Below are 10206 nucleotides of genomic sequence, written 5' to 3' on the forward strand. Positions count from 1 at the left end.
GAGAAGAGTAGAATTTATTTTGTATAAAGTTGTATTAGTAATGCGAAAACATAAATTCGAGAACCTCTCCCAAAAAGCAGATTCAAAAGACAAAGACAAAAAAACAAAAGGAAGAAGAAACAGAAATAATGAGACATGAAAAATCTTAGGGAAAACAAAATAATCGTTTTATATATTCCTTTACAATAAAGCAGAATAAATACCTCTGACGAAACTGCTTTGCTTTGTTCAATAGGGATCTGAGAAATTGTCCATATTCCAGAGGCTTTTGGCTCTGCCCTCAGGCACATCGTGCCAACAGTATTTAAGTATAAGCTTTAAAAAAATTACAGACCTGCCTTCATTCATTCCGTTAAAATGTATTAATCCACTCGGCAAACACACATTAGATCGTTACTATGTATCTTAGAATTGAAAAATTAATAAAGCATAATTTGGGAGGTAAAGAGATTACCTTTTAGTATGGAAAATATATTTTAGGAACAAAAAGCAATAATTCTTATGTAATAGCTGTTATAACAGGAGATTGGAAACAATAAAAAAGAAGTAATTATATTTAAAATAAGTATTACTCTGGAGAAATGTTAGATAAGTAAATGATATAAAACAAAAATTATATGAGAGGATCTTTATATGTAAATTATTACAGATGAACTCAAATCTATGTATTTAATTCATTTAGCTACACACTCATATAAGCATACTTTATGACCGATAAAATAGATTTTGTCAAAATATTTTTCTCCACTATCACAATGTACAAACATTTCTGAATCCCTTAGCATTTATCTTTGACATCAGAGTTTCCGTCATTATTGCAGACACTTTTTGAATAATCAGTACAGTTTTTCAAGTCCATCATGTTTTCCTTCATGAGAACCATTTGACATGCAGCAATTTTTAAATCCATCCTGATGCTATCAATTGAAAACTTATCCAAAATCACAGATACCCATTCACATACCTTTAAGACATTATTTTCATTAATCTTATAGATATGTGTATGTTTATCTATCTCTATTTACATCTGTGCCTATATATTCCCCTACATGACCACTGAATGCATTGCTTTTTAAATTTTTTAAAAGGTTTGTGTATAATGGCATAGAGTCCTTAGGGATAATTACTATATATGAGTTAATTATTTGCTTTGTCTTTTATGTGCATAAATTCCATCAAAAGGCACTTCTAAGCATTCAAAACTAGCATTGATTGAAACAATTTTCTAACACTAATTGATTTTTTTGCAAAAAATTTCAAAGCAAATTATTGAGTGAATACCTCATTACATAAGAGCTTTCTTATTTTAATTTTATCTGGAAATAATTATAGATCACAGGAAGTTTTGGAGATAGTTTAGGGAAGTTTCACATATCTTACACCCAGCTTTTACCAATTTACCTCTTACATAAAAATAGTACAATATCAAATCAAGGATACTGACCTGGGTGGACATGCATTTAGAGTTCTATGTCTTCGTATTATGTGTTTAGATTCACATAACCACCACCTCAAGTACAATGCAGAAATATTTCACCTCCACAGGGATATCCTTTATGTTACCCCTTGATAGTTATTTTCAACCCCACCCTCCACCACTCATAAACCTTGGCAAGTGCTACTTTGTTCTCTATCTCTATAACAGTCATTTCAAGAAAGTTATAACATCTCCAGTAATGAAGGAAATTCTGATGTAAAAGATAAATGCTAAAGGATTCAAAAATATTTTTCCACACCATGTTACAAATATACATTTTGTGACCCTTTTGAGATTGACTTCTTTCACTAAGCATCATGTCTTTGGGGGCTGCAAGGTAAAGGGTGTAGTCTTACCCTAAGGTGGGATGCCTATATCTAGGATGCCTAAGAATTAGTGCTGGTGACTGGGGGATGGCCAGACCAGAAGAAACTCACCCAGGAGGCTAACATCAGCTAGACTCAAGAGGCATGATTTAGCCTATTGTGTAGGACTGGCTGATACAAACCCTGAACACTAAGGCTCAGAGGGCTTTCTGGTTGATACGAATATCTGCTCTCAGCAGGGTATCACATTCCTTGTGACTTGGAAGCTTCACATTGGGAACCCTCCCAGGCCTCACCCCATGTGCTTCTTCATTTTTACCTTTTTTGGCTATAATAAATCTGTAGTTGTAAGTATATCATGTTGTTGTTGTGTGCCTCTTAAGTCATTATTGACTAAGAGCAGCTCTATGTGACAGAATGGAGCTGCCCCAAAGAATTCCCTAGGTGGTAATATTATGGGATCAGATTGCCCTGTCTTTTCTTCCCTGGTGCTGCTTGTGTGTTCAAACCACCAACCTATCTGTTAGCAACTTAGTGCTTAACCGTAGTGCCACAAAGGTTTCTTAAGTATGGTGTATTCTCTGAATTTTGTGAGATGTTCCAGTGTAGTATTCAACTCAGAGGAGTGGTAGGAACTAGTATATCAGAAAGCAAGGGTGTCAAGTGGACTCCCAAGCTTGTAGCTGACATCCTAAAGGAATAGTAGGAAACTAGCCCTGGATTTGTGGCCAGCAGGTCAGAAGGTTATGGTGTCGTGTGAAGTCCCCAAACTTGTGACTGGCATCTTCCTATTTAGCAGTCTGAAATATGGGGTCCTTTTAACTTGTTAGCTCTGACTTAGCCCTGGGTAGCTAGGATCAGAGGGAGAGCGTGCTGCAGGGGTGGCTGGCAAGGAGGATAGAGAAGTGGGAATGTGGGGATTGGATTAATCTCTATATTTTGATGATTGGATTCATGCTGATATTTACTGCACAGGAATCAATTCAAGTTTGTGTATTTACTAGTAGTTTGTTATTTTTTATTGCTAAGTAGTACTTCATGGAATGGGTACCCTAAACTTTAACTATTTATCTAATGTTAGACATTTCAGTTGTTTCCAGTTTCTGGCTATTACAAATCAAGTTGTCTTTTTTTGTTGTTCTTGATTTTCTATGGGTTGGTTACTTAAAAAAATATTTTTAATTCCATGTTGTTTTATCTATAGGGATTTTTGAGTGTGTATGTCTTTGTATAGCTTTTATACTGGTTGCTTTAGTTATTGTATTATATATACATGATTTTTAGTCTACTAGACTACTTGTTTTGACATTGTACTAGCTTGAGTAAAACCAAACATAGTTTGGAAAACTCAAGAAAAGGAAAGGCAGTCTACTATATTTAGCAATATGTTTACTCTTCATGTTGTTCCTTCTTTTTTCCTGATGATCTAAGATGTTTGTTTGTTTGTTTGTTTGTTTAATAATATCCTTTCTGTTTAGAAATCTTCTTTTAGTCATTCTTAGGGTAGTTCTCCTAGCAACACTTTCTCTTAGTTTCTGACATCCTGGCTCCTGGTTGTTCTTCATTCTTAAAGAATATTTTTGCTGGCTATAGAATTCTGGGCTGACATTTCCCTTCTTTTTTTATAGAATTCTGGGCTGACATTTCCCTTCTTTTAGTGCTAGAAAATGTGCCACTTCCTTCTGACCTCCATGGTTTCTTATGAGAAATCTACAGTAATCTAATTGTTGTTTCCCTATGGGTAAAGTGTGATTTCTGTCTTGCTGCGTTCATGATTTTTCCTTTGTCTTTCATTTTTTAAACTTTGATTATGATGTGGTTTGCCATGGATTCTTTTGGATTGCCCTGTTTGAATTTCACTCAGCTTTCTGATCTGTATGCTTATGTTGTGGATTTTTTTTTTTTTTTTTTTGGCCAAATTTTGAAAAATTCCAGCCATTATTTCTTAAAATATTTTTCAGTCCCACCCTCTTTCTCCTCTCTGTCTGGGACTCTGAACAGATCTAACTTATGAGTTTTAGATCTTTTATAATAATCTTACATGTCCATGAGGATTTTTTTTAGTGTAATTTCTCTGTTTTTCAAATAAGGTAAATTCTATTGACTTATCTTAAAAGTCAATATTTTTTTCCTCTGTCCTCTCAATTTTGATATTGAGCCCATCCACTGAATTTTTAATTTGGTTATTTTTCAGTTCTGGAATTTTCATTTGTGTTTTTGTTTTTCTTTATAATTTCTATTCCTTTGCTTATACTTTCTATTTTGCTTTTTAACTTATTTCAAGTAGGATTATCATTGTTTGTTAGAACATTTTGCTGCAGCCTGCTTTAAAATCCTTGTCCGATAATTTAACATCTGTGTTATATTCGTGTTGACTTCTGTTGATTGTCTTTTCTTAATTCAGGTTGATATTTTTCCCTGGTTCTTGGTATCATGAGTGATTTTAAATTGAGACATGGACATTTCAAATATTATGTTATAAAACCTTTTGCTTTAGCTAGACTCCTCTGACACTGCTTAACAGGTAAAGCGGAAGCTTCCTTATTACTGGTCAGTGGCATGCAAGTCCAGATTCCGCATTGACTTATACTGACACTCTGGGTTGGGGAGAGTCTCTGAATTACTGCTGGGCAGGGATGAGAGTTCTCCCTCACCATGAGTCCTTCACTAATTCTACTCTGACAGAGAAGGATTGAGGTGCCTTGTTACTGCTCCTTATATGGTGTCTACTCCCTTCACGAGGTCTTATTACACTGGGTGATGATGAAGGTTCTCACTCGCTGCTTGGCCTTCTCTGACACCGCTCCAATGTAGAGTGAAAGTGGAACCTCATTACTGTAGGGTGGAGTGAAAGTCCAATCTCCCATAATGGTCACCACTGGCACTTCAGGAGGGGTAGGGAGAGCTCCTTAACACGTGGTGGAAATGAAAGTCTCACTCCTCACTCAGCTTTCTCTGATATCACTTCAGCTGGGCTAGTGACATCTCATTACAGCTGGACAAGGCTCACTGCTAGGCATGTAGCATGTTGTATAAATGTTCTTGTATATTTTCCATCTTATTTACCTGCCCCTTTCCTGATCCTTTGGCTAAAGAAAGCAGATTTTTTGGTCTACACATCCATTGATGTTCCCGGCTTCTCTACAACACAGCATGGGATTCATGAAGCACAAAGAAAACCAGAACACTCACCACCTGTTATTCTTTGGGTCATGAGGACCCTATCAAGTTTGACTTCTTTTCTCCATATTTCAAAGTCTGCTTATATTTGTTGTATATGCAATGCCTAAGGATTTTAGCTGTACTTAATAGGAGGAATAGGAAAAAGTATGTCTATAGCACAAGAGGGTATTTTTTAACAGTTCAAATACAACAAAACTCCACCCCTAGTAAATTACTTCATGAAACAAGCTCATGAGAAATTTAGCCTCTCCAAACTATAGTTTTCTTTTGTGTAGAATATGGATGTTAATAGTACCAACCACATAAGTTTATTTGGAGACTTTGAAAGACAACTTATTCAAGGTGCTTAATTGCCTAGCACATAGTGGGTGCTCAATGCATTTCAGATGCACTTTTCTGATGACCTTTTTTTAGTTTTATGTTTAATATATAGTCTATCATACATATATCTATATAAAGATTATTTGAATTTCTTAATTTTCATGAACTGTTTGTAAGTTTTGCCAGTTTCTCTATTCTTATGCTTTTTTTTTTGTACATTTTTTAGGGATTTTGTATTTTAAGGATACTTCTAAAAAAGCCTCTGTTGGTCACTTGCCTTTTGATGTCTTCATTTTTTACTTTTTGTCACACAATCTTTTCATGTTTTTATTCCATTGTCTTTGTTTCCAAGTGTTGTTTTAATAGAAATATCACAAGTGAGTGGGTTTAAAGAAAGCAAATTTATTTTGCACAGTTCTGAAGGCTAAAGTCCAAATCAGGATCTCAGCTGTGTCAATTCCTTCCTTGTTACAAGCCCTGGATGTTCCTTTGCTCTTGTTGTTCATCACATGGCATCTATCTTCCCCAGTATGTGTGTTTTTGTCTCTGACTAGGCTGCTTATTATATGTCTCAGAAGTGATTAGGTTTTGAAGCCACCCTGCACTGTTATGACCCAAACCAACTCATTATGTCACACTATATTGGCATTATGGAGGGTGATTACATTACACTAGCTTAGATTACATTGACAGGAATAGAAGTTAGGATTCCAACCCATGTTTTGGGGAGACACAATTGAACACATAACTGCAATATAATGTACAATTTTCTGTCTTTATTGCTTCCCTATTTTGAGTCACTGAGAATCTTCAAACTCATTCCGATATATGGTCAAAATAAGTCTTATTTTTATCTAATAAGTATTACTCCTTGGAAACACTGTTCATAAAATATAAAAAAATATATACATATTTAAATGCTAATTTATCTAGATGAACATGGTCAAGGAATTGTTTTAACAGTGAATTTTGTCTTCCACTTTCTTTGTGTGTCCTGAATTATTTCTGCTAATGATTTCCTTCCTCCTTTTCTCTGTCTTTCTCTTCCTCCCTCCTTCCTCCCTCTCTCCCATTTTTTTTGTGATTTATTTTCCTATTATGATACACTTTCTTCAGTATTTGCGGAATCAGTCTCATTATAGCTATTGTATAAGATAATTGTAGTCAGCTCAAACACTTTGTGGACTTCAGAAAGTAAGGGAAAGTATAAACCCTGTCATTTTGTCTCATCTTTCCTATGAATCAGTAGACTTTCCATGATGACAGCTAATCTTAGTTTAGTAAGAAAATATATTAATGTTACTCTTTGAATGGGTCAGCTTTCCAGTCACAAGCTCAAAATAAACATAATTTAAGAAATGTTCAGGTCATCTCAGTAGTTATTCTAACCCACTCCTCTGTTACTGTGACAAAAGCATTCGTACTATAGAAAGAATATAGAGTTTCTACCATTTCTAAAGATTATTTAGGAGTATTATTTAGAAAGACTGCACATCATGTAGAGTTTGTGTGTGTACATGTGTGTGTGATTTATGAGCCCAGTAAATGACTGGTTAAAGCATTTTTCTGGATCTGAAGAAAGAATTCAACTCTAGGCTATAGTTAGAGCCACAATAAATACCTGTCACCTTGAATTTCAGGCCAGCAAAATTCTTTTGAAGCTCTTTCTTATTTAGGTAGGCCAACAGCCTGATACATTGAAAAATAGGTCAACATTTCCATACAATCATTTACCCAACTTTGATGCCGTAAAGGTGATTTGGAGATTATTTTTTCATTCACGTAAAATATGATAACTGTATAATCTAAGAGACTTAATTTGAACATTGAAGGATAAAATACAAAATTAAAAAAAAATTCAATTTCCTATGCTCTGAGATGCAAAAACTGACACACGAGAACACAGAGGTTGTGTCTAAATATTATAAAATAAGCACATTAAGAAGGAGATCCATGTACCTTGTGTGACTTAACTTTTTAATGCAGGATGTAAACCAAATCTATATTTATTTTTAAATACATGTTCTGACATATAATGAGAATTTTTCATTTCCAAATTACTTTTCTGCTTACTTGGCAGTAAGTATTTTTTCTGGTGCTTAGAGAGTGTTTTGAGCAAAAAAATTATTGCCTTTAGAGCACATGCTATGTGTAGACAATGCCTAAATTTATTCATAACCAGAACTAAATCAGAAGAAATTGATAAACTTAGAAGGTCTGATGTATTGGAATGATTTTATTTTGTATCAGAAATCTTCCTTCTTTGGTCATTAATTTACCACATTTACAAGAGTGAATAAACGGTAAATGGAGAAACACAAATAATCAATTCATCAAACTCCTTTCTATGATCTGGATTTGAATGAGTAATAAAGATTAGGAATATAATATAGATGATACTGGGACTCATACACTTTCTATGTTCCTTTATTGAGTTTCACAATTAAAAAAAATTTGTATATTTTTTCCGAATTTTTTTTCTCAATAGCCATCTCCTAGTCAGAAATTAAATGAACACGGTGAGAAATAAATTCTATTTACAACCTAAAATATCCCAAAATTTTCTAGCTGTTTTATTTTAGGGATTATCAGAATCAACACAAAACAGAATATTGAATTTTCAGTATTCACTCTCACTTTCTTCTGTCATCAGGTAAAACTTTGCAACTTCGAAAATCTAGCAGCATAGGAGGAGTTTAAGTGTGACATTCCTTTCCCTTGGGTTATACAGATGGTCTAGTGCGGGTTACATATCATGTACATTGACGGTACCATGCAGCTTGTCTTTAAAAGCAGAGACTTTAGAGTACACCTGTGGAATAAACTTTTTTTCTCATGTATTTTCACTAGAAAATGCATTTAGGTATTTCAGCATTTGTGAACCTGGTCAGAGTAAACATACAAAATGCAGTTTATAAAAATGCTTTTAGCTTAAATGTAAAAATCATGCATCCTGTTTGGATTTCCTATAATTAACCTGAATACTTTAAATTTTATTTTTATGTACAACAAAGGAATGTTCAGAACAGACTGATCTTTTACGATTATATAAATCTCCATATGTTTCATGAACTTTGGGAGTTAACTTTTTCTTTTTAATCCAAACTGTACTTTTAGAAAAGATTTTGATAAAACAAAATATCTTTGAAATGCAATCTTTACTAAACCTATCCCCTATTAAACAATCTCTAAAACAGTTGAGTAAAAACTTTGTTTCACATTATATTTGTCACAATAGCTGAAATAATTTGTATTTTTATATCTATGTTTATTTTCCTCTATAATTGATTAAAATGATGTTTTAAGTATCAGATTTAAAAGTTTTGCAAAATGTATTACCTACTTTCAAATATTTTTTAAGAGTAGACTATACATAAATATTTTAGATCATTTCTAGCATTTATAAACAATTATAAGCATGATTCTAAAAGAAATATTATCCTTATGGATTGGTGTGGTTTTTATCATCTTGAGCAGTAAAGGTTGCAACTTAAAAAAGAAAGGTCAGCAACAACTATTTGCAGATTTATTAGATACCTATAATATCTATATTGATGGCAACAGGTTTTATAATATCTAATTTACAACTAAAGAGTTAAGAGTTCTACAACCATAAAAAAAAAAAATTAATAAAATCTGGGAAATGATGTAGAAATTGAGAAACGCACAGTGCAACCTCATGATAACTAAAGGAGAATAGAGAGAAATAGGTGGTAGACAGGAGTTTTCCATGTCCTAGGTCTTTAATGCCCCATCCCTGTATGCTCCTAAAGCTGATTTTGTTAGCATACTTAGATAGATACATATGGAGTATACATCTGAGAACTAGGAACATAACCTCATCCACATATTTTGCAATAGTGGTATCGTAGCATTTAAGTACTCAAGAAACCTTTAGCAATTGATGAATATGGACACTGGCAAGTTATTTAAGAATATCAGAGTAATTTATGTTGAAAATCAAACCAAACCCATTGCTGTCAAGTTGATTCTGACTCATAGCGACCCTGTAGGACAGAGTAGAGCTGCCCCATGGTGCTTCCAAGGATGTAAATCTTTACGGATGTAGACTCCCACATCTTTCTCCTGCAGAACAGCTGGTGGATTTGAACCACCAACGTTTTAGCCAGTAGCCAAGCAGTTTAACCATTGTGCCACCAGAGCTCCTCATCTATGTTTATGTAGCTTATGAAGTAAGTGAGAAAACAACAAATTGGATGTTTAGCCTAATGTAAAGATATGATAGAATGAAAAGGTGAGGTTCATTTAATATTTTCATTGTTGTCATGTCTTAGTCATCTAGTGCTGCTATAACAGAAATACCACAAGTGGATGGCTTTAACAAAGAGAAATTTATCCTCTTACAGTATAGTAAGCTACAAGTCCAAATTCAGGGTGTCGGCTCCAAGGGAAGGCTTTCTTTCTCTGTTGGCTCTGGGGGAAGGTCCTTGTTATCAGTCTTTCCCTCCTTATCTAGAAGCTTCTCCACGTAGGAACTCTGGGTCCAAGGGACACACTCTGCTCCCAGTGCTGCTTTCTTGGGGGTCTGAAGTCCCCCTGTCTCTCTGTTCGTTACTTTCTTTTACACCTTAGAAGAGATTGGCCCAAGACACAATCCAAACATGTAGATTGAGTTCTGCCTCATTAGCATAACTGCTGTTAATCCCATCTCATCAACATCGTAGAGATAGCATTTACAACAGATAGGAAAATCACATCAGATGACAAAATGGTGGACAATCACAAGACACTGTTAATAATGTTAATTAATAACAATTCCTAATTGCCTAAGCTGTTGTTGTTAGCTGTTGTTGAGTCAATTCTGACTCATGGATGACCTCCTGTGTGCAGACTAGAACTGTTCTGTAGGGTTTTCAAGGCTGTGACCTAAAAGAAGTT

This window comes from Elephas maximus, chromosome 21 (genome assembly GCF_024166365.1).
Source record: "Elephas maximus indicus isolate mEleMax1 chromosome 21, mEleMax1 primary haplotype, whole genome shotgun sequence".
NCBI lineage: Eukaryota > Metazoa > Chordata > Mammalia > Proboscidea > Elephantidae > Elephas > Elephas maximus.